The sequence below is a fragment of the Marmota flaviventris genome, chromosome 2 (genome assembly GCF_047511675.1).
Source record: "Marmota flaviventris isolate mMarFla1 chromosome 2, mMarFla1.hap1, whole genome shotgun sequence".
NCBI classification, from domain to species: domain Eukaryota; kingdom Metazoa; phylum Chordata; class Mammalia; order Rodentia; family Sciuridae; genus Marmota; species Marmota flaviventris.
The window spans coordinates 154,792,776-154,816,476 of NC_092499.1; the positions used below are offsets into that span (position 1 = coordinate 154,792,776).

A 23,701-nucleotide genomic window follows, 5' to 3' on the forward strand; every position below is an offset into this window, starting at 1 on the left:
GGTGGGGGCTGGGCATACTGATGGACTCCAGACGGTGAGTCGTGCTGCCCATTCACCAGTGTCCCCCTTCCTTTCTTGGTTTCTTCATTCACAGAGAGGGAGCACTCTACTCACATCTAAATGCCACCAGTACAACTGATCAGAAATGATTTAACATCCACACTGTGCACTAATGACACAAATAAAAGATTTAATGACACCACTATAGCCCAAAGTCTTCCTGTTCCTTTTTTTTTTTTTTTTTATGGCCACACTGAGCCTCAGCCATCCAGAGCTGAGATTCCCTGCCTAGCAACTGCGAGCCCTTGATTCTATGGTGCCACTTTTATAATGTCAAGACTCCTTGCTTCCAACACAGTGTTAGGAAGTGCTGAATAGCTTCCCCCTTCTTTTAGAGTCCCTTCTCCTGTTCTCAATGTGACAGTGAGTCTGTGTCCTCAAACAGGAAAGTGTTCCCTTTTAGCTTGGTGGCCGTGTTGTGTTGGGATAAGAGCTGATTGATTGCTAAAAGTGGGGCTCAAATCAGTGTTAGTCCCAGGAATGAGGCAAGACTGCATGTTTTTAGCTATAAAAGGATACCCTAAGAGAAAATTTTAAGTGTAGGTGAAACACCCTTTTGCACAAAGGTCTTCAGACTGTGGGGACCACAGCATGAAAAATTTGTGCATGGGAATCAGGCAGAGTTCTAAAACCCGAGCACCCAGGCACTACCCCAGATGGCTTCTGCTCAAAAAATTGCTAAGAGTGAGACCCGGGCTTCCATTATCCTTGAAGTTTCCCAGATGATTGCAAGGGCAGACAAGACTGAGAACTGTTGTTTGGTCAGGTATGAGGCAACTGAGGTTGTCCTTTGTTTCTTGAGTTTTCAAGGAATTGGTCAATTTTATCTGTGATTTTACTTAAAGGGATATAGTCATTCACCACATAATCTTATTCCTTTTTTCCTCCCCCTGGGGCAAGGGATTGAACTGAGGGGTGAAATTCCACTACTGAGCTACATCCTTAGCCCTTTTTATTTTGAGATAGGGTCTTGCTAAGATTCAGACAGGCCTCAGGAGACTTGCCATCTCCCTGCCTTAGCCTCCCAAGCAGCTCGGATTACAGGTGCACATCCCCATGCCCGGATCTCTCATTCTCCTTTTAATACCTGAGTGATCAGTAGTGACCATCCATCTTTCATTCCTAATCCTGATCATTTGTGCTGTCTCTTTATCTTAGTTAGCCTGGCCAGAGGTTGATTAATCGTATTGATTTTTTTAAAAAAATTTATTAATTTTTCTTTTTAAATGTTTTCAAAGAACTGACATTTTGGCTTTGTTGACTTTATTCTTTTCCTGTTTTCAGTGTTATTTCTTCTCTAATTTTAGTTATTTTCTTCATTTTGTTTACATTGTTTGGTTGTTATTTCTCTAGTTTGTTAAGGTGAAAGATTTAGCTATGAATTTTAAATCTTTTTTTCTTTTCTAAAATATGCATTTGTTGCTATAAATTTTCCTCAGACTATTGTTTTAAATATGATCCCACAATTTTTTAAATTTTATTTTTATTTTATTTTCATTTTCAGAAAATATTTTTAAAATCCCCAAGATTTATTCTCCATCCCAGGGTTACTGAGAAGTTTTTTTTTTTGTTCTTGTTTTTGTACTGGGGATTAAGCCTAATGACACTTTACCACTTTATCCTCATCTCTTTTTATATTTTCTTTTAAGACAGGGTCTTGATAAGTTGCTTAAGTCCTTGCTAACTTTCTGAGGCTGGCCTCTAACTTGTGATCCTCCTTCCTCAGCCTCCTGAGTCATTGGGACAGAAGGTGTATTTTTAAATTTTTATTTCTTATTGTGCTGGGGATGGAACCCAGGGATTTGTGCATGGTAGGTATGCACTCCACCACTGAGCTGCCTCCCCAGTACCTAAGAGAAGTTCATTTTTAAGTTATAAATATTGAACAAGTTCCCAGGTATTTTCCAATTATTTATTTCTATTTAAACTCCTTTGGGGCCTATTATGTTCTTTATGTTTTTTCCACCCTTTTTAACCTTCTAAGAACTGTTTGGTGACCCAGAATATGGTCTCCATGGATGATTATTTCTCTGCACTTCAGAAAAATGTGCATTCTGCTGTCATTGGATGGAATGTTCTTTTAACGTCAATCAGGTCAAGTTGCTGGCAGTGCTGTTCGGGTTGTCTATATGTTTCCTGATTTTTCTGTCGGCTTTACCTATTAATTATGGACAGATGGGTGTAGAAGTCTCCATTTATATTTGTATCTATGTCTCCTTTTATTCATATTCATTCTGTCAGTTTTTGCCTCCTATTTTTGACTCTTTGTGGATAGGTGCCTCTATGTTTAATACTATTATATCTTCTTGGAGAACTGACACCTTTATCAATGCATTTTTTTGTCCCTGGTAATCTTCTTTGGTTTTATGTAAGCTTCGTCCAAATTTATGTAAGTACTCCAGCTTTACTTTGATTCATGTAAGCATAGTACATCTTTTCCCATCCCTTTACTTTTAACTTTATCTTTAAAATAGGTTTTAGTCTTATCTTTAAAACAGGTTTTAGTAAGCAATATAGAGTTGGGTCTCATTTTTTATCCAGTTTGATAATATCTGTCCCTTTAACCGCTGTGTCTGGAATACTCACATTTAAGTGATTGCTAATATAGTCAGACTAATAGTGACCATATTTATATAGGTGTTGCATCTGTTCTATTTCTTTCCCCCTCATTTTTAGCCTTCTCTGGTTATACTTGGGCACTTTATCTCCTCCATTGGCTTATTATATTTCTTTAAAAAACTATATAGTTTATTGGTGCCCCAGGGTTTATAGTATTCATTTACTAACCTACATCTACCTTGAAATAACATCCCATTGCTTCCTGTGTCCTGAAGTTTCCTTACGACAGAATATTCTCCTTTCATCCCTTGGGACATGTTGTCACTTTTCACCTTTACAAATGCCGTAATCTTCCAGTGAGCTCTTGCTTTGACTGCTCTTAAACAATGATACCTTAGACAAATTAAGAATAAAAGGTAACATTTCACTTGTATCTTCTCTTCCTTTATTTCTACCTATACCATTTTCCTTCTGCCTGAAAAATTTCTTTAATATTTCTTACAGATTCAGGTCTGCTGGAGATGAATTCCCTCAGTTGTTTTTCTGAGGCAATTTTTCCTTGAGTCTGGAGGGATATTTTTCCTGGATACATAATTCTAGGTTGGCAGAGTGTTTTTGATTATTTGTGTATTTTCTTCAACTCTTTAAAGATTGCACTCAACCACATCCTTAATTTCATGGCTTACAGTGAAAAGTCTACTGTAATATTTATTCTTATTTCTCTGTAGGAATGGTGTCCCTGACTCCAACCTTTTTGAAGACATTTGTCTTCGAGATTTTCTCTTTGTTTTCAAAGTCTCCTGCTATGTATGATGTACCTAGGTTTTTGTAGCTGCTGCTTTTCTTTTTCCTTTTCTTTTTTTAAGTCTGCTTGTTCTCTCACATCAGAATGATGGTTTGGTGTCTATCACTAATATTAAAAAATGTTCAGCCATGATTTCTTCAAAGATTTCTTATTCGGGTATTCAGATTACATGTTATACTATTTCATGCTGTCTCCCAGTTCTTGAACTTTCTACTCTGGTTGGTTTGTTATTTCTTTGTGTTTTATTCTTTGTTTCCTTCCTTTATCCTGTCTTCAAGTTCACTGATTCCTCAGCTGTGCTAAGTATTCCTGTGAGATCAACAAAAACATTAAACATCATTCACTTCTGGAAAGACTTAGGTTTCCTAGCGATGAATTCTCAATTGTGTTTTTTTTTTAATTTATAACCTTTTTAAAAATAATTTTTATCTCTCTGCTAACATTACCATGTTCTTGTACATTGTCTACCTTTTCCATCAGAGCCTTTAATGTATTGATCATAGTTGCTTTAAACTCCTTATTTTATAATTCCAATGTCTGAGTCATAATTGAGTTTGGTTCTGTTGATCAATATGTCTCTTCCATCTTTTCTTGACTTTTAGAATGCATTGCATTATTTTGTTGAAAGTCAGACATCTGGAATATGACAGATGGTAATGAGATAGTGTGAGGATTTATGTTAATTTGGAGTATATTGGATATTTATTGTAGTTAGGTTTCAGAGGCTTCTAATTTCCCTAATGTCCTCATTTTGCCTCCCCACTTGGCTTGAGGCTTTCTCAGAATTTGAGCTCTTCTAGTTCAAATCTATGATTTTTTGGGGGGCGGGGGGTAACCAGGGATTGAACTCAGGGGCATTCAACCACTGAGCCACATCTTCAGCCCATTTTGTATTTTCTTGAGAGATAGGGCCTCCCTGAGTTGCTTAGCACTTCACCATTGCCAAGGATGGATTGAACTTGAGATCCTCCTTCCTCAGCCTACCAAGCCATTGGGATTATAAGTGTGCACCACTGTGCCTGGCTAAATCTTTGATTTTTATAGTGGAAGTTTATTTTCCTGATGGTAGAGTACAAGGAAGGAGGAGGTCCTTGGATCTTCTGATCAAGTCTCATTCTTTGGTGTTCACATGGCCTTGGGGTAACTCCAGAAAGAGATACGATTGCAAAAATCTGTCTCCTGTCTAAAGTAGAGTTTTACCCTATCAAAAGTGTGCTAAAGACTACTTTTCTTCAGATATGAATAGATAGGAAGGAATGAGATATCAACAGATGCATTAACAATCTTGGGATCAAATGGCAAAAAGTTATCAAAAATATGAATAAGCAGGGTGCAAACTTAGAAATACAAGTATCTCAGCAAATCTGAGATTACACATTTTGTAAACGGTCACTTATCAAGAGAGTATGCCAAACTGATTTTAATCAGGTGCTAAACCAGCCAACTTAATCCTTCAAAAGTGCAATGCACTTAGGATGCAATAAATTATGTACTTGCATGGCAAAAGTAAATGTGATAAGCTTCCCCAGCACTTCGCTTTTAGAATAATAAATGGGATACATGTTAAAGATTAGCAAATGCTTCAGGGTAGCTTTCTCTTGTTAAAATGGTTTCTACCACTTTCTAACATAGCATCAGGATATAGACATTTGAAGGAATATGTTACCTTAGCTTATTTTGAAAATCACTTAACATATTTAATGTTATGATTTAGCATTCCAACATAATGCCTGCTTTGCTGATTGAAGATTCACAACATTCTTCGCCTTTCCATCCTCATCAGGGAATGTGTTTATCATCACTGCTTTCCAAGAGCCTTTGATAGATATAATAGTTTATGAGTAAAAATGTCCCCTTTTTATTGTAATAATTCCATGCACTCCTAAAGGAGAAGGCATTTTATGTCTCAAAAGCTCTGTTAATTTGAGATAGGGTATCTTTTTGAATAAAATATTTAGGAAAGAAAGTTATTTTATCATTATTCATTTTCCTATCAACCTACTTTTGCAAACATGTGGACATAATTTTCTTTCATCCATGGAAATGTCACTGTGGCAGATTATATATGCCCAAAAGGCTGCTGCAGTATTTCTCATCCACATACTCTCCTAGCATCTTGATGTCTCTGTCACATCTCATGAATTCCTGGTCCAGAGTGTATGTAAGAAATAATGATATATGGCTTTGGAGACTGGACAAAAACAAACTCTTTACTCTACCTTGTTAACCCAAGACATTCACTCGTTGGACCCAGCTGCCATGTTGCAAGGAAACTCATGTTAGCCCAGTGGAGAGACCATGTGGAAAGGTCTTCCTGTGGATTGTCTGTTTAAAGTCCTTGCCAACAGTCAGCATGATTTCCGAACATGAGAGTGAAGACACCCCCGGTGTTTCTAGCCTTCAACTGTCAAGTCACCTCCAGCCTTGGCTCTCCACAGCTGAGGTCCCACACATCACGGAGCAGAGACAAACCATCACCATGGACTCCCCTGAACTTCCACCACACAGAAATCATAAGCAAAATGAAAAGGTTGTTTTATGCACAATGGAGGTTTACTCAGTCATAAAGAATGAATTATGGCATTTGGATGGAATTGGAGAACATGATACTAAGTGACATAAGCCAGACTCAGAGAGTCAAGGGTCAAATGTTTTCTCACTTATGTAGAAGACAGACCGAAATAATGGGAAAAAATGGGGAATCCAATGAAAATGGAAGGGATGTCATTGGAGCAGAGGAAGAGGATTGAGAGGGAAAGAGGAGGAACAGGAAAAGGATAATGGACTAGAATTGACCAAATTATGCCAGGTATGTATTTGAATATACCACTGTGAGTTTAGCTTTTATGTATATCTATAAAGCACAAATATTAAAAAAACTATAAACAAACAGAAGGAAGATTAGAAGAATAGAGGAAGAAGAACAGGGGGAGGAAGGAAGAAAGGAAATATTAGGGCTGAAATGGAGCAAATTATATTCCATGAATTTATAATTATGTCCAAATGAGCCCAAATGTTATGTTTAACAGTAATGCACTAATAAAACCATTTAAAAAGGTTGCTTTATGGGCGTGAGAAGGTTGGTTTTGCTGCAATAACTGGATCAGTGTCCTAAATAAAATTTTGAGTTTATCAAAGAACTGGGAGCAGGTGTTGCATGTAAATCATTTCTATATAAAATCAAGAAGAATTACACTGGTTATTACCAAAAGTTTTCAAGGAAAGATAAAAGGTCATCCTGACATAGAATTCACCTCCTCTTGTGGAATCTTATTTCTCTGTGGAGGCCAGGGTTTTAAACTTTGTATTACTTGGTATACTTTTGGGTTCATTGCCTTAGTGTCTTCATATACAAAATGTGACACTGTACCTTGCCCCATGCAAGGTGTGAATCAAGAAGATTTCGTTTCACCCCTTCTCTTCCTTGATACAGCTTAACTGGAAGATATCAACTCTGAATTTACACAAGAATATTAAGCTGAATCATACCACCTGGGGTCTGGGTTACAGCATGATCTGGCCACTTTATTCAGGAAATGATTTCCCTTTTATTGGTGGAGTTTTGTAGTCTAATAAGATAATGAAAATACTGTAGTCAGTAGGACTTCATTATTGTCTTAGTGTATTTTCTGTAGCTATATAAAAATATCTGACACCAGGTAATTAATAAAGAACAGAAGTTTATTTTGCTCATTATTCTGGAGACTGGGAAGTCCAAGGGCATGGTGCCAGAATTTGCTAGGCATCCAGTGGTCCTGTTGCTGGATCATAATATGGCGGAGGGTATCACATGGTGAGATAGCAAGTCTGCTAGCTCAGGTCTCTCTTCCTTTTCTTATAAAGCCACTAATGCCATCATGGGGGCTCCACATACATGTCCTTATCTAATCCTAATTGTCTCCCAAAGGCCCTACTTCTAAATTCCATTAACTGGTGACTTTGTGGATTAAACTTCTAACACGTGAACTTCTGGGGGACGTAGTCCAACCATAACAATTATCATATAATGATAACACTGCATTTATCTGGATCATAAATGGTAAAATTAAATGCAATGTCAGGGTAGGATTCTTAAATTACATGTCTGTTGGTGCACATGTGTATGTGTGTGGACATGCAAATGCATGCTCTTGAAGAGGCCACATAAGGACCTGACCCAATGAGAATCACTGAACTGTAAGAATGTGTGGGTGACAGATGGCAGGGAAAGCGGTGGAAAAGGAAAGGCAGAGTATTGGTATTTTGGCTCTATCGAACTTCTTCTCTGCTTTTTCCTTTTATCGTGTGCCTGACCCATTTGGGAACTTCAGTGTTCCCACTGCCCTCTTCCACATTGTAAGACATAAGCAAAATCCCTAGAAGAGAAGTACCTTCATGGCTGAGCAATGAGTAACGACAGAGCACTGTGAACTCTGCGCTTCTCTTCTGTCCCCCGCCCTTCCAGACAATTCCTTTTGGCGAATTCCACTTTGGGTCAGGTATGAGAGAGCTGACCTCTGTCCTGTTTCTCTTATCACTTCTTAAATGCTGGGGAATTAAAGTGAACTTGATTAATGCGTTCCAAGTGATTTGCTGCCCTCTGGTTCCCTTCATAAAAAGGGTTCTCTTCTTAAAAGAGAAGGGATTTGACTATGATAGTGACAGTTGGGCATAAGACAGAGAGCTGGGTTGCCCACTCTACCAAGCAGGTGCAGTAAAGCCTGTGGGAGGGTCGGGGAATACAGACATAAGGCCCAATCCATTCAGATCTTTCTTTCCTATCCTGATTAAAAGATCCCTGAGACCTACCAGGTCAAGTTCAACTGAAACTGAGTCAGACTTCTAGCTCAATACAGATTTTCATTGATGAACCCCAAATCACAGCCTCCCTCTCACCCCCTTAGCTGTTCTTGATTATAGGGAGCTTTGAACAAAAGCACCAATCCCTCCATCTGGGTGTGGGGGTGAACTGCACCTCACAGTAACTCCCCAAACTTCAATCTCCTCATCAGAGAATCTGAGATTTTGCAGAAGCCACAGCTGGAGGAAAATAGGTGCACTTCATTCTCTCCATATTAGTTGATGATTTTTGTTGTTGTTGTTGCTCCAATTAAAAAAAACTCCTCCTGAAAGATGCCTTGGTCACTTGGTTATAAGAGTTTGAAATCTAAACACCCCACCCCCACACACACACCAAAAAAAAAAAAAAAATGAGGCGGGAAAGGAATACAAGAAAAATAAGAGACTCTTCCAGAAAGAAGAAAAGGTCACTGCGGCTATTTTCAGTGTGTAAAATATTCCATTAGCTTTATTATGCAGAGGACATTAGCATTACGCACGGCAGGAAGGAACATTTTAATACAGAACATCTTTTTCCAGCTTCAAAAGATGAGAGTAAAATATAAAGGTAATGAAACTGCTGTTGGGATGATGTCCTTTTCTCCTCAGGGGCTTTGCGCATTAGCAGAGTAACAAGCCAGAAGAAAGATAGTTTGTGGGTCAGAAATGACCCTGGAAGGAGCAGGAGAGAGACAGGATGAGCCCCATGGTGCTTGGCACCCTTGGGATTTAAATGGCTTTAGGACAAGGCCAAGTGCTCTGATTCCCAGAGATGCTGCTGGCCCACCCAGGCCTACCTATCCTGGGGAATCATACAGGCCCAACCTTCCTGGGGCATCCCTTAATATCACCCTTCCTGGGCATCCCTCAGGAAGAATGTGTCTTCGTCTGGGACTGGGGCCTTTTTGAGGAAGGAGGCACTTGCTATAGAGCTGAATCCTTATGAACACCAAGTACACTCATTAAATTTTCCATCTCAAAGATGTGGGTGCTGCTGAACTGCCAAAGCACACAAATGTGACTTCGAGGAATACAACACAGGTTTTTTTCATGATTTTTATGGATTCAAAACAGCTGTTTTCCCCTTGGGTTCCTCCAGGTAACTGAGACAGGAGGATGCATGCCCAGAAAGGTGGGGTGCTGGCCTGAGAGCCCTGCCCCAACTTCAGCAAGCAGAGGGCCTGATCTTTGCCTCAGGCAGTGGGCAAAGAGGTTCTTCTAGGCTCCACAATGGTGAACAGAGCTCTGAGTTCCATCTTTGCTCTAGTTCAAGCAGGGGTGGTGACAAGAAGTGATGAAAGAAGGGACATGAGCTCTGAATACATACAGACAGCCCAAAGTCCACGGGGAGGACAAAGTGGGTGTAGTAAGGGGTCCTCACACTCCCACAAAGCCCCACTGTCCTCATAGAGGTGTCAGGCAATTAGAGAGAAGTGACCTCTCCTATCAGCCTGGATGCTGGAAGGGCAATAGAAACAGCAGAGAAGAATGAGTTTTAAAAATCAGTTAGTGAGTTATGAACTCCCATTTTTACCCCGTATACAGATGGGAGTTCATAACCCACTTGAATCAAAGTGTGAAATATGATATGTCAAGAACTATGTAATGTTTTGAACAACCAACAATAAAAAATTAAAAAAAATCAGTGAGTGAGGTTGAGAGATGAGAGGGGACAAGGATGGAGAGAGACAAGAAGGAGCAAGAGGTCCTGATGCAGGATGAGGAGCCCACTCTGGAGTTGATGCACTGGGGTGCAGGCTTCACATGGGGAGCAGGCCCTGCAGTGCAGGGGAACATAGGAAGGCTGCAGCACATCTGAATTGCAGTCCATCTGTTTCCTGCCCATCTCCACACTGGCTGTATTTCACATGTACATTATCTAAAGTCAATGTCAGCAGCCCTGGAAGTGAAAAGTCTGCCTTGACCCACGAGAGGTCAACAAAGCCCAGCGGGATCTCAGCAGACACAAGAGGAGGAGCAGCAATGCTGCAGAGGAAGGGGAAGGAGGACAGTTATCTCCAGAAGCCACCTACTCCTCACTCAGTGATGGACCTTGTGATTTTCTCTGTGGTGTCCCCAACACATGGCATGGTGCTGCACATAGTAGAAGCTCGGTTAAGGTTTTGGAAATGCACACTTTTCAGAGGTAAAGCAAACAGAGAAATGGTGGAGTGTTTCTCTCCCACAAGCTTTATCTTTGCAGCTTTCAGATCGGGGGGCTGTGAGGTCAGCACCTCCCAGCTATCCTGGTTCCTGCCCTGCAAGGTGCTCTTTCCAAATCCACATTGCAGTGAGGCATCCTCACATTTCTTCCCCAGAAGCTGCTGCTGGCCCCCACAAATCGACTCCAACACTTCCTTCTGCTAAACCTGGATTCTTGGGCTCTGGGGGTTCTGAGCATGCAGAGGACAGGCTCCTGGCTGCTCAGAGGGGAAGACAGGAGGGGGTGGGGCTGCACGTAGGCATCATGACCTCAGCCTTGACCAAAATGGGAGCATTAGTTTCTTTTGAGTTAAAATCCTCAAAGATCAAGGATCTTCTAGAATCCCAGAAGATCCTAGGTGAAAATTAAAAGAGGTGTGCTGGGTGAGAAAGAGGTGTCGCTGGGAAGCACACAAGCATGTCAGGATGCCAGCAGGAGCACTCTTCTTTGCAGAGCCTGGCATCCTATCTCAGAGTAGTGTTATTATCTTATTATTCACTTGTTTTTAGATGTTTATGTATTTTTTAGTTTTTTTTTTTTTTGTGGGGCTGGGGATCAAATTTAGGGCCTCATCCGTGCTGAGTGTATGCTCTATCATGAATTATATTCTCAGTCCAGAATAGTGTTTTTATTATTTATTTATTTTTATTAGTTCTTTTTAGTTATACGTAATATTAAGATTCATTTTGACATAATTGTAAAAGCATAGAATATTATTTGCTCTAATTTGGTACCCAGTACTTCTCCTTTTCCTCTCCTCTTTTCTCCCTATGTTCCCTTCCCTCTATTTTACTGATTTTTCTGCTACTTAGTTTTTTAAATTAGTGTCTTTATGAATATGCATAAAGATGAGACTCACTGTGGTATATTCATATGTGAACATAGGAAAGTTAGGTCAGATTCATGCCACTGTTCTTCCCTTCTCCATTCCCTTCTCCCTCCTCCTTGATCCTCTACTCCACTGATCTTCCATTTTGATGGGATTTTCCCCCTTTTCTTTTCTTTTTTCCCTTTGCAAATCATACCAGAGAAAACATTCAACCTTTGACTTTCTGGGTCTCTGTTCTTTCACTTAGGATGATGGTCTCTGGGTCAATCCATTTACTGGGAAATGCCATAATTTCACAGAATAGCATTTTTAAATGTACCAAATGAAATATAAAGGTTTAAGATAGGAACCAAATATATTGAAAGAGTGCTATAAAAATACTAAAACTCATATTTGAGACATATTAATGGGTGAATTACTTTATTATGGTACTGAATAGCATTTGGGTTGGGTTTTCAAAGTACTGATGAACATAAGCATTGTTTTTTAAGATGCCTTCAATATCTGCTACGTTGTACGAAGACATCTGTAGTCTGTACTTTTACTTTGTTAAAGTCATAACAAACTCTGTGGTTTGTTGCCTACAATCATAATTGGAGGAGAAACTAACTTTCAATTAGAGGTTGATGAAAATAATGATGTAATCCATTTCCTATCCAACCTCATGAGTGTTCTAAATGACTGACAGGCTCCATGAACCTTCCTCCAGAGAAGGAAGAAGAAGAGGAACCTCAAATTCTCTGAGCTGAGGAAGGATGTTCAGAACTCTGGGGAAGAAGGTGAAGTATGGAAGACAGTTCTGACACTGATGAGCACCCTACTCAGGGTCAGCAGTGTGGGGTAAACTGAGGACCTGAGTTTCCTCTGCAAATGTTCTTTTGAAATAGGCTGTCTGGACAGCCCAAAGTCCATGGGGATGACAAAGTGGGTGTAGCAAGGGGTCCTCACACTCCCACAAAGCCCCACTGTCCTCATAGAGGCGACAGGCAATTAGAGAGAAGTGAGCTCTCCTATCAGCCAGGATGCTGGAAGGGCAATAGAAACAGCAGAGAAGAATGGGGAGAAGGCAGAAGCTGTGGTTTGAAGACTGGTGCTGTATCCAGATCCCACCCATCACTGACTTTGGGATTTCAGGTGGTCAGTGGGCACGTCTGACTCCCAGAAATCTCCATCTTTAGCAACACTGGAGGAGTGCTCCTCCTGGGCTCATTTAGATGGCTTTAGGGTGGCAGGGGCTTTGAAAGTGCGTCACACAGGACAGGCAGGCTAAGGCAATGGAGAAAAGCTGTGTGGGCACAGACGTTCAAACATTAGCAAGGAAATTGCCTAACTTACTTAAGGTCTTTGAGAATTTTGGTAAACACATGTAAATCAGTTATTAATTTCCACTCATAACTGTCATTTATTAAAGTAGGCCCCTTAAAGAACTTGATATGTAAACTAGATAATTGAAAAGTGACACAAGTGCTTGCAAGCAATAATGCTGTATAAAATATTTGGCAATTCAGATTTTTCAGAACTTTTCCCTACACATGGTCTAAGCTTCTTAGGTATTGTTGAACTTGGTTCATTTCACTTCTCAAATTGCCTATTACATTAATTCACACATACTAAATATATTCTGAACATTTAAATAGATAAAGCAAGACTTGTCAGTGATGAGTATTTTAACCATATGTATGTCATACTTATATTCTGATAGGTTCTCAAAAGGATACAAGCTGAGAGTCGCTCATTCCTCCCACGTGACTCCTTCTTTTCTTCTCTTTTTTTCCTGATTACATTGTCCTAAGCACAGTTTCTAAGATCTAACTGAACATATCACCTTGATCACTCTAGAATCTTAAATTAGGAACATTAAATTAGTTCCCTTCAGGTTGTCTTTTTTCAACCAACAACAGATGCATGTTTTGGGAATAGTAATTTACAAGCTAGTTCCCTCCCATTCTTGGTTGCTGCTGTTATATTTTATACCAACCAATTATCAATCAATCAAACACAAAAAGTGTATTTATTATATTCCTTTGCCCAAGCCACAAATTACAAAATACTAAAAAGTCCAGCAATACATGCTAATGTTTTACATGATGCACATGCTCACTGATGATCAGGATATTCTTTAGAAACTTCCTTCCCACTTGAAAGCAGCTCTCCTTCCTGTACCTGGGAGGCAGTGCAGCAGCCTCTCCATCCAAACTCTGAATTTCCACCCTCTCCCAACTAAAATATATTTATTTTCCTTTACGTCTTTGTTCTTTGTGGTGGTCATGGTTTAAACGGGAAAAGCTGACTCTCTAATGGGCTACAAGGCACACAGAAGGAGGCAAGACTTGTTAGTCTCTAGAGGGGCTCTGGGACCAGGTCACAAGGGGATAGATTTGTGTGATCAGAGTAGGTGTTTCTGGTGCAGGGTCAGAAGAGTGGGTATGAAGGGAAATCCTGTATATGGAGGCTCCCAGGTAGGGCAGGATGTTGGCTTTAAGAGCTGTATGGTGTGGGCACACAGGGGGCAGGGGGAAAGGCTAGGTGCCAGGCAAATCACCACTGAGTCAGGATTACCACCTGGTGTCCTTGAGCAGGGATCTGTCATAGGAGGCTGACAGTTGGACCAGCAAGGAGATCATCCCAGGCCTGGGCGGTGTGAGTCTCTAGAGGGAGACAGATGAAGACAAGCAGAGGTTGTGCAGATGCAAGATGGCACAGTCCTTTTCATTGGCACAGTATGTCCCCTTACTCTCATTCAGCACACAGCAGCTTTGTGGCACATGGATGGCGACATCAGACTCACATCTTGCCTTATCATATCTTGGAGGCCCAGGTAGTTCTGAGTAGTTTTCCCAGGGTCTCACAGCCAAAATCTCAATCCCAAGCACTCAGACCCTTTACCTGAGTAGTAGTAACATATGGCACCTTCCAGTTGCAGTGAGGTAGCCTGGCAGAGTGGAGAATGCCTGCTCTGCAGTCGGGTCCCCTGCTCAGCTTTGCATCTTGCCCTCACCTCCCTGAGACTGTTTCCTTATTTGTAAAGCAGTCCTCCTCATCATCTTGGAGTTGTGGAGTAACAGGTGCAATGCAGTTTATGAAGTGCTTAGTGCAGGGCCCAGTGCCTATAAGTGCTCAGGAGATGGTGGGAGGAGTGGGGGTATGGCTAAGGTGCTTGGGGATGTTTTCCATCACCAGGGTGGATGCCCTCTGGGTGATGTGTGATTGCCCCTGAGTGGGGCATCAGTTTATCTAGATCAGGCAGCCTCCTCAGACCCTACAAGCTTTTGCTAATGAAGAACTATTATAATTCTATGTTGGAGCTGACAGAGAATAATTTCTGAGTTAAGATATATTTAGAAACATACCTAAAATTGATTCTATTTTAAGCTCCCCCCCCCCAGCTTTGCAATTCTGTTAAGTTACTGAAAAATAAAACTAATCCTTCTGAAGGTTAATGAAAGGTTGTGCCATGATCAGTTTTAAGCCTTGCTGCCAAAGCACTTTGTCAGTTCTACGTCAGAGGATGTAGACATGCCTTGAATAATGTGCATACACTTCTTTCTTCTGCTGCTTTAAGACAGGGATACCCAGATGTGTTTATTGACAGGGACCATCATAATATTTCCAGCTGGTTACACAGTTTCTGTTCTGGCAACAGAGTTAAACCCTGACTAGAAATTAAAGACACTACCTTTCCCCTTCAGCTAGGATTAGACTGTCCCCCTTTAAGAAAAAAGAAAGGAAGTATTTGAACAAAAGAACAGTCTGGTGAAAATATACATACTCAGGTGTTTTGGTCTCCATGATCCTAAAATGGTGGTGAGAAATAATAATCAGTATTTAGGAAAAAACTGGCCTTTCTCAAGGAAGGCTTTTATGCAAAATTGGAGGCAGGTTGAATTGTTTGCATTTAACCAAGTAGGGGTTCCAGGATTTGTTAGATAAATTAGTGCCATATTCACTGGGGAAATACTTTTCTTGCTATTTCCATTAAGCTGTTATGTCACAGTTATGCAATAGAATGGGATAAAGCAAGAACACTCTCATTAAGAGGTGTAATTACAAGATAGCAGTGTAGGCTTTCTGTGTTCCTGAACTTTATTTTAGAACATCTGAATTACAGGGTTATCCCATCCTTAGGGATCAAGTCTGACCCTGACAAGAAAATGAGTCTGGCTTTAAATCACTGTGATTCCTGAACAGAGAGCTGCTCCCCACACATCTGTGAAATTGGTGCCAGAGGAGGAAATAGAACAAAGGAGCAAAATATTTCCCTTGATGGGGTCATTTTGCATGAGGGCTGAATGCCTGGGAAATATTCTGTGGGCTGGGTCCCCAACTCCTGGCACTACTGGGAGGTGGTAGAACCTATAAAAGTGGGGCCTAGTGGGAGGTCTTCAGCTCATTGGAGTTACCTGGAAGAAAATAGTGGAATCCCAGTCTTTTCTTTTCCTGTCTCTTTCTTGTCCTAACCATGAGGTAAATGGTTTCACCACGTGCTCCCACCATGATGTGCTGCCTCTCCACAGGCCCAAAAGCAAAGGAGTCAAATAAACATGGACTGAAATCTTCAAAACTGCAAGCCCCAATAAAACTTTCTTCTTTTTAAGTTGATTATCTCAGGTATTTTGTTGTAGTCATGGATATTTGACTCAATCTGAATCTCAGAAGAAGGGTCTGACCAACACCCAGCACAGGTTCCTGTGGGTAAAATGGAAGCTTGTGGGTAGGAGGGCCTGCAGCAGGGTTAGGAAGGGACTTCTGGAAACGTGGCAGAAGGCTGAAGCTTGGTTCTGGTAAGAGGTAAGGGTACATTAGAGCACCAATGGCAGGGGATTCAGGTAGGGAATGTGGTCACTCCTGGAACCAGAAGCAGCTGTGTAGGCTGTAGGGAAGAGGGGCTGCCAGAATCAGTGTTAAGTGGAATCCAAGGAGAAGGGCAACTGGCCTCTGACAAAAGTGCCCAGCTTGAGTCTGCTCTGCAGACCAGCAGGAGGTGTTAACGTCTATGTCTTGCAGGCTGGTGGGAGCCTATCTGCCTCAGGAATATTAACTTGGGGAATTTGGGAGACATAGTAGAAAGGGAGGTGCTAGAAACAAAGTTATGAGTTGGAATAGTAATTTAATGATTCCAAAAAGAGGTTAGGCATGAGGATCTAGAATGGAGGGGCTGGAGAGAGGAACAGGGATGACAAAGGCCAAGGTTTGGGGTCTGGTTTGTGGGCAAATATTAATCAACAGGAATAAAGGAAACACACCTAGAAACTATAACTGAGCATCACCAACTTCAGACAATCCTCCAGGAATCACGCCCGGGAGCCCACCTAGAACAGAACATTTCCGTCTGACTCGGAGGAGATGTCAATTCAACCCATTTCCTGTAATTGCAGCTGGACAGAAGGACTCTTGAGGAAGATGCAAGCCTTCTCTAGAAGTTTCAGTGGCTTAATGTGGCTTCATTTCATCCTGTGAACACCCTCCCCGCCCCTGGGGAATATACACACAGCTTTTGGCAAAGGACACTATATGCACTTAAGAAAATATACAACCCTACACCCAACCCAGAAGATTGGTGTCTTCCTAAAGGGCTCTACCTTCCTTAGGCTCATCAGCTCCTCAGTTGATTTTGGGTGATTCCCTTTCTCATGATTCATTATTCATGCATAATAAATCGTGCCCTGCTGTGCGCATTACTTTTGAGGTACATTTCCAATTACCTAAAAACCAGCTGAAGAGCGAGAGCAATCAGGCAGTGAATAAATCTGAGCTTCTTTTGTGGGTGGTGTGCAAGATTCAAGGACCCTGCTGCGGACGTGATACGTGTCTGGCTGATTAGTGCTTGGCCCCCTTGTGAGCCATGGTACATGCATAAACATGTTTCTATGCTCATGGCCCGGTGATCCTATAGATAGTTACATCAACCCAGCGGGCTCTGGAATAGAGATTTGTTGTTTAGCTGATCCATTTCGTTTTTCAAACTCAGTGTGACATTTTCCAAAGGGATATAAAGCATTGTAATCACTTATAGCGACCAGTCCCAGGTCATTCAACACTATCTCAGGAATTCAGTAAGAATGGGTAACTGGGTAAGAATGAAGACTACAGTAAGTAAGTGGGTACGAATGATGATTTCCAACTTTTTATGAGTGTTTAGGATTCCAGGGATGAGTGAGTACAAAGTATTGCCACTGTGTTCTTGGGGTTTTCTGTGCCTGTCAACCACTCCAGGACAGCAGAGAATCTCCTGTAGCTTTCTTGGTGACCAAGAAGAGCTAATGTGTGTGAAAGCTTTCAGAATCAAGATGAAATCACTTATGTCAATCCTAACAAACAATAAATAAACCCAGGTGAAGGAGGAGTTCTTATACATGATTGCCAGAAGCAAAAACTTGTATAAAGGCCATCGCCATCTTATACAAAAAGAACTTCTATGGACTGTCTGCCCAGCAGCTGTCTGTTTAACCTCAGGCTGATGTCATTCTTGTTATCAGTGTGGCCAAAGATCATTCTTTCAAAATATCTGATGTAATTCTCTTCATCTTTGCCTTTAAAAGCTTCCTCTGCCTCCCAACTGCTTTGAATATGTCTATAGTTTCCTAGGCCATGTGTATTCTGCTGTTTACATTCCAATGTTACTGCCAAAGAAACTTGATTTTGCATTGAGTTTGTCCTCCTTGTATTTCCCTTTGTCGATAACAGAGACCCCCTGTGGTGATGGTGAGCAGTGGACAGGGCTTTGGTGAGAAGCAGGACAGCAGGAAGCTGGAAGGTAATGGCAGAGGGAATCATGGTTTAGACTTGTCTGAAAACACAACATCAGTTTGACACTGTCTATGTGGAAGTTGGACCTTGGAGGGTGAACTAAGAGAGGAATGGGAATATGGTCCCAAACCATGGAGGTTTCTGGAAATTTAGAGGTGTGCTGAGCTGGAGGATAGAAAGGATTCATGATTAAGGGATTTTTTCAGGAGCAGCTGACTTATAGCCGCAAAATTGTCCTTTCATTTTGCCAGACCCCCAGTGCTGAGCCAGTTCTAAAGACACTTCTTTCTGCATTGTTTGCTGTTTTTAAGTCCCTGAGCAATCTGCAGCCACATTACTTCATTATTTATCCCCAAAGCTCTCATCTACAAGCTTACAGGCTGAGTACCCAGGGGCTCACCAACCTACAGCTCCTGCATCTGTTTTATTGTTGTCATGGTGCAAAGCTTAGATGGACAGAGATACTACCCAACATAAACTAATTCCTCAGTTGTGCTGAGGACCCTTTGCTACTTTATATACAATCCAGACAGATTACAAATGAAGAGTTTCTTTCCTGTTTTAAGGAAAGAAGAAGGAATTAAATTAAAGAGTGTAACAAAAACCTCATGGGTCAAACCTCATGCTCAAGTTGGATTTTTTCAGGTCACAATCCAACATTTTCTATGCTTTGTGGCATTCAGGTAACTCAAGTGCTAAAGGCAAGGATTCAAGAAAAGTGGGGTGTTGCCAAGAGCAGCCACTCCCAGAGTCCTGAAGCCTGGGTTCTGTCCTGTTGCTGTGCTGCTTCATGGCAGAGGTACAGATGGCCGTATTATAATCACCTGTAAAACAACCCAGGTGTGGTTGTTTTGATGAATCAGGTAGTCAAGTGAAATGATCTCTGAGATCTTATTGCTTTCCATTGGTGTCAAATCGAAAGAATCAGAAACTGGCCCTTGATTCCCTTGTTAGTCTATAATGTGCTGATCAACAAATGACTCATGCGTTGCCACCCTTCTTGAATTTGCATTTGTGGTTTACACCAATAAAGCTGTAAATTAAGACATGAAATCACAGTATAGCACTCCATACTATTTTTCTGAATATTATATAATCCCAGCTTTTTAAAAAGGAATTTTTCCTTTTATTCATATTTGTTTACTTTCTTGTTTTCTTTTCATTTCTTTCTTTTTCACATTTTCTCTTTTTTCATATCAGACAGGTAATGTGTCAATATCGAAATGAGGTTTGACGAAGACACAGCTCACACACTGGTGGAAAACCCAGCCATTACACAATAGGATCTAACCCTAGCTTTGATTTAAGGGTCTGGAGTGTTTTAGGCAGCTTTTGTGTACCTGTGACCAAAAATACCTGACAAGAACAACTTAGTGAAGTGAAGGATTATTTGGGACTCAGAGTTTCTAAGGTTTTAGTCCATAGATAGCCATCTCCATTGCTCTGGGACAAGGTGAGGGGGAACACCATGGGAGAAGGGCCCAGAGGAGTAGAGCTGCTGTCAGGAAGCAGAGAGGAGCAGAGGAGTAGGACACAGGGAATATGCACTGTTATAGGCACCACTGTCCCTAGTGATCCATCTTCTCTAGCCACACCCCACCTGCCTTTGGTTACCACCCAGTCAGTCCCTTCTAACTAGGATGGGCTGAATAGGTTACAGCTCTCATAATGTAATCATTTACCCTGGAATATTCCTGCATTAACAGGAGCTTTTGTGGGACACCTCATATCCAAACCATAACCAGGAGGTGGTAAAAAAGTGGGGCTTTTATTATCAATGTCACTTATACCATATTCACCCTTCTTATACCCACTTCTTGGCCCTTTCTCTCCATATATTCACCTAGCAATCTGAGACATACTTATTGATACCTATCACCTTATGCAGGGTGAAATCTTTCCCTTACCATCAGGGGAGGTGGCTTCTGCCTTTCAAATACTGCTTCATTCATGAGCTGAATTTTAGTATAGTAAGCTCCTGTATTTTCCTCTCAATTCTCCTATTTACTTATTTATGGTACTGGGCATTAAACACAGAGGTGCTTTATCAATGAGCCACACCCCAGCCCTTTAGACAGGATCTCACTAAGTTCCATAGGGCCTAGCTAAGTTACTGAGTCTGGCCTTGAACTTGTGACCCTCCTGTCTCCGCCTCCCTAGTCACCGGGAGTATAAAGTGAGCCACCATACCTTGTTCCTCCCAATTATCTTGTCTTAGGTACATGTCACTTTTCCTGGGTTTATAAACTTTAGCTGGAGGTGTCCTAAAATTTCAGACCCTAGTAAAGTGCTTCTACTTGAAGTGAATTCTTTGGTGGAAGTTGGCTCATCACACTTATTTAGAATATAAAAACCCCACTGCACATGCTTCTGCATTATTTTTGATGCATTTAAATATTTGAGAAAACCTTGATAGATCAATAGAACCTAAGATTGGAATTTTGCAACAATATGCCTTCTGGGCTAATTATCTGGTACATATCTATTAGAATTCAGTGAAATAAAGTTTCCAGAAACAACTGTTGATTACTTATTGCTTGCAGGAGGCAGGAGCATCCACTGACCACACCATCACAGTCATATCCCCTGACCCTGCTCAAGGCCACCTGAGCTTGGCATGGGCTACCCACTTTGGTATCTCTCTGACTAACCAGGGGACTCCTGGCTGAAAGAGCACCCCAGGCTCTGGTTAGGCTGAACTTGGCATTCAGAGACATGGCCTAGATAGAGGCCCAAAGCCAAAGGACACAATCCAAGGACTCCTGGTGTGGCACCTTCTTTGTGCCACAGAACCCAGATGAGAGATATAAAAGAAATGTGAAAGGACTTCAAAGAAATGCAAAAGAAACATGTAAATACCTCTGCTTTTTGAGAAAGGTGAATGCCCTAATTAATAGAGTAGTTTCAGCTACATCATGCAAATAAAAATGATCACACGTTGGAAATGCACTTGGAGTTAAGTGATACGTCCAGGGAGAAGAATGTACAATTTAATACATTGAGATTTCATCCCTCGATTTTCAATTGAGCACAGACTCTGCCTTTGGACAATCAAAATGTGTGCCTTCTCTGCTACAGTCAAATAACCACAAAACCAAGACACTAATTATTGAGACAAAGCGCCATCTATAACTGAAAAAAAAAATTCATCCAAAATGCTACAGAGAGCAAAACAGACATGAAGTATTTGTTCATTTATTCACCCAAACAAGTTAAAATCAGTGACTTAACTGCAACATAGTTTCCACAGGAAGAAAAATAGATCAGAAATCTGATTTGTCTTGGCAGCATCAGATCATTAATATTTATGTGGAATTGTTTAATCCAGAAGTTGCAAAACAGCTCTCAGAAGCTACAATCAGCATGTTAAATATACATATAGAGACAGAGATAGAGATGGCAGGAGAAAGGGGCGGGGAGAGATCACTTGATGAATATTGAGTTGCCATTGCACATTCTCCTGATACACGTTAAAATACACCCATCTGATATATTAGGGCTGTCCTTCTGGCAATGTTTTCTAATTCATTCGTCTATAAAGCCAATACTATTCTGTGCCTGTCTGGGTTCCTACAGCCCCAGCACTTCCTTCACATGACCTTCATTTATGTGTCACTCACTTTGGGAGGCTGAGGTGTTCTAAATCTTTCCTGATTGCTTTGTCCCTTGGTAAAAATTTCCTTCCTCTGTGATCCCATCACTTCTGCCTCTCTGCACCTCTCAGGGGTGGGATGTCTTGCCTAGATTTTCCTCTCTGACTCCAGCAGATTTCATGGCTTTAACCAGATGACCTCCAAACCCCTGCTTGTCCCCTTGGATGAGCTGTGACTCTCAAGTGAAAAGTTAGATCCTGTGCTAATTCTGAATCAGCTAGTGCCTAACAGATGCATTCATTGGATGGGATTCAATTCACTATAAATCTAGGGGACATTTGAGAATAATGAACTTGAGGAGAGAAGAAGGTGATGGTGGGATACACAGGACATTACCCACAAAATTGATGATTATGAACAACACCACCCAGGGTGTAAAATACATGGGGTGCTCATGTACTAAGCATACAACTTTGAAAAAAAAATTATAAAAATTTCAAAAATCTATCTCTGCGATCTGATTTAGAGAAGCTGATGTGAAAATTCTGGTTTCTTTAGATGAGAGAAACAGTAAGATGGATAGGAGATAATTTCTGGAAACAACCAGAGCATTTTACTGTAGATGTTTGGAAAGTCTCAGGTCAATGATCATGTCTGTCAAAGGTTTACCAGTGGAGAGTGGGGGGATGAACCGTCCTGGGTCTCCATCCCTCTTGTCCTCTCCATCCTACTCCATTGAGCCTAAGAGCAAAACTGACATGTTTTGCAGAGTGGGTAGCAGGTAAACACAGTGACCCAATATCATTTGTAAGTCATATGTTTTATTTGTACAGAGGGACCAAGCAGAACATGAGTGTATGGATCTCTGTATCTGGCACAAATGCAACCAGCGTTTAGTGAGCACCTGTAAAGTGCCAGACTACAGGCTCAGTGGTGTTTTTTTTTTTTCACATTATTTAAATAGGGGTTGTTTCTTCTTCCTCTCATTCTGAATGGGAGTCATATCTGTTTTGTCCCATTTCCTTACACACTCTGCCAGTCTGTTTTGCATTGCACTTGGTCACTCACCAGTGCAAAAATGGATTAAGTTTCAATTATTACCAGAGGAATGGAATTCAAGCCACAGAAAATCTATATCCCTCAACCAAGACTTCAATGTTCTAAATTTGAAATATCACCATTATACAAATATATACACTCTGTCTAAACAATTAAGGACTTAGGAATGAACCAAAAGAACCAGGAAATTCACACCCCTTTGTGAATAGCCTTGATCTATGACTGATCGCAATCTGCTCTCTTCTTAGGGAATAAATTGGAGGGAAGAGATTGGCTCTGCTTCCCAGAGGTCCCCAGTGAGCTTAGTGCTAATTGCCCACAGCCCTGCATAAGGCAGGTGCCCAGAGTATTTCTGCTTCTGGTGATTCCAGACTAGTAACCCTTCTGCAGAAGAAAGCTAAAAACAACAACAACACCAACAACAAACCCCCCAAACAACCCCACCCCCTCCCCCCAAAAAAAACTCAGAAGAGATATTAAAGAATATTTTAATAAGCACCAGGAAAAAAATAATAAGAAGAAAAGAGATAACCAGGCCAAGACCAGGGAAAGGACAAGAACCTGGAAGAGTGAGTCAAGCACATGGGGAGGTTTGTCGATCCATAAAGGAGGACTAAGAGGGTGAGATTTTGGTTACTTTGTGTGACAGTGGGGATCCAAGTTAGAGTTTGGAGCCCAATAAAGGAGATCCTGGTAAGCTAGCCCCTGCCATAGGAGGGAACACCAAACAGATAAACCACAAGAGAAAAAGTGAACCAGAATTAAACCAGCACTCTCCTGGATTACAGCTTGACTTCATCAACTCAAAATACTTGAGCATGGACTCAAAAGTGATCCTGAAATTTTTGTGCCTTAGGCCCTGAATACAAAAAGAGATGATGGCAGGTGGCATCATTCCAATCTTTAAATTATTACCATGAATACTTTTTAAAAAGCAATAGCCAGCATACAATCAAGAATATCTATGAAAATATACCACAGAAGTAAGGAGAAACAAGAAAAAGCAGTCTCCTGGGGGACACTAAAAT

The 23,701-nt window shown here is 41.1% G+C and overlaps 1 protein-coding gene and 1 pseudogene across 1 annotated transcript in view; both read right to left on the minus strand.

Annotated features, from left to right (window-relative positions):
* Syndig1 (synapse differentiation inducing 1) overlaps positions 1 to 23,701 on the minus strand; it is a 191,577-nt gene that overhangs the window by 37,761 nt on the left and 130,115 nt on the right. The window lies entirely within an intron of this gene.
* LOC114081065 (small nucleolar RNA U13) lies at positions 19,216 to 19,307 on the minus strand (annotated as a pseudogene).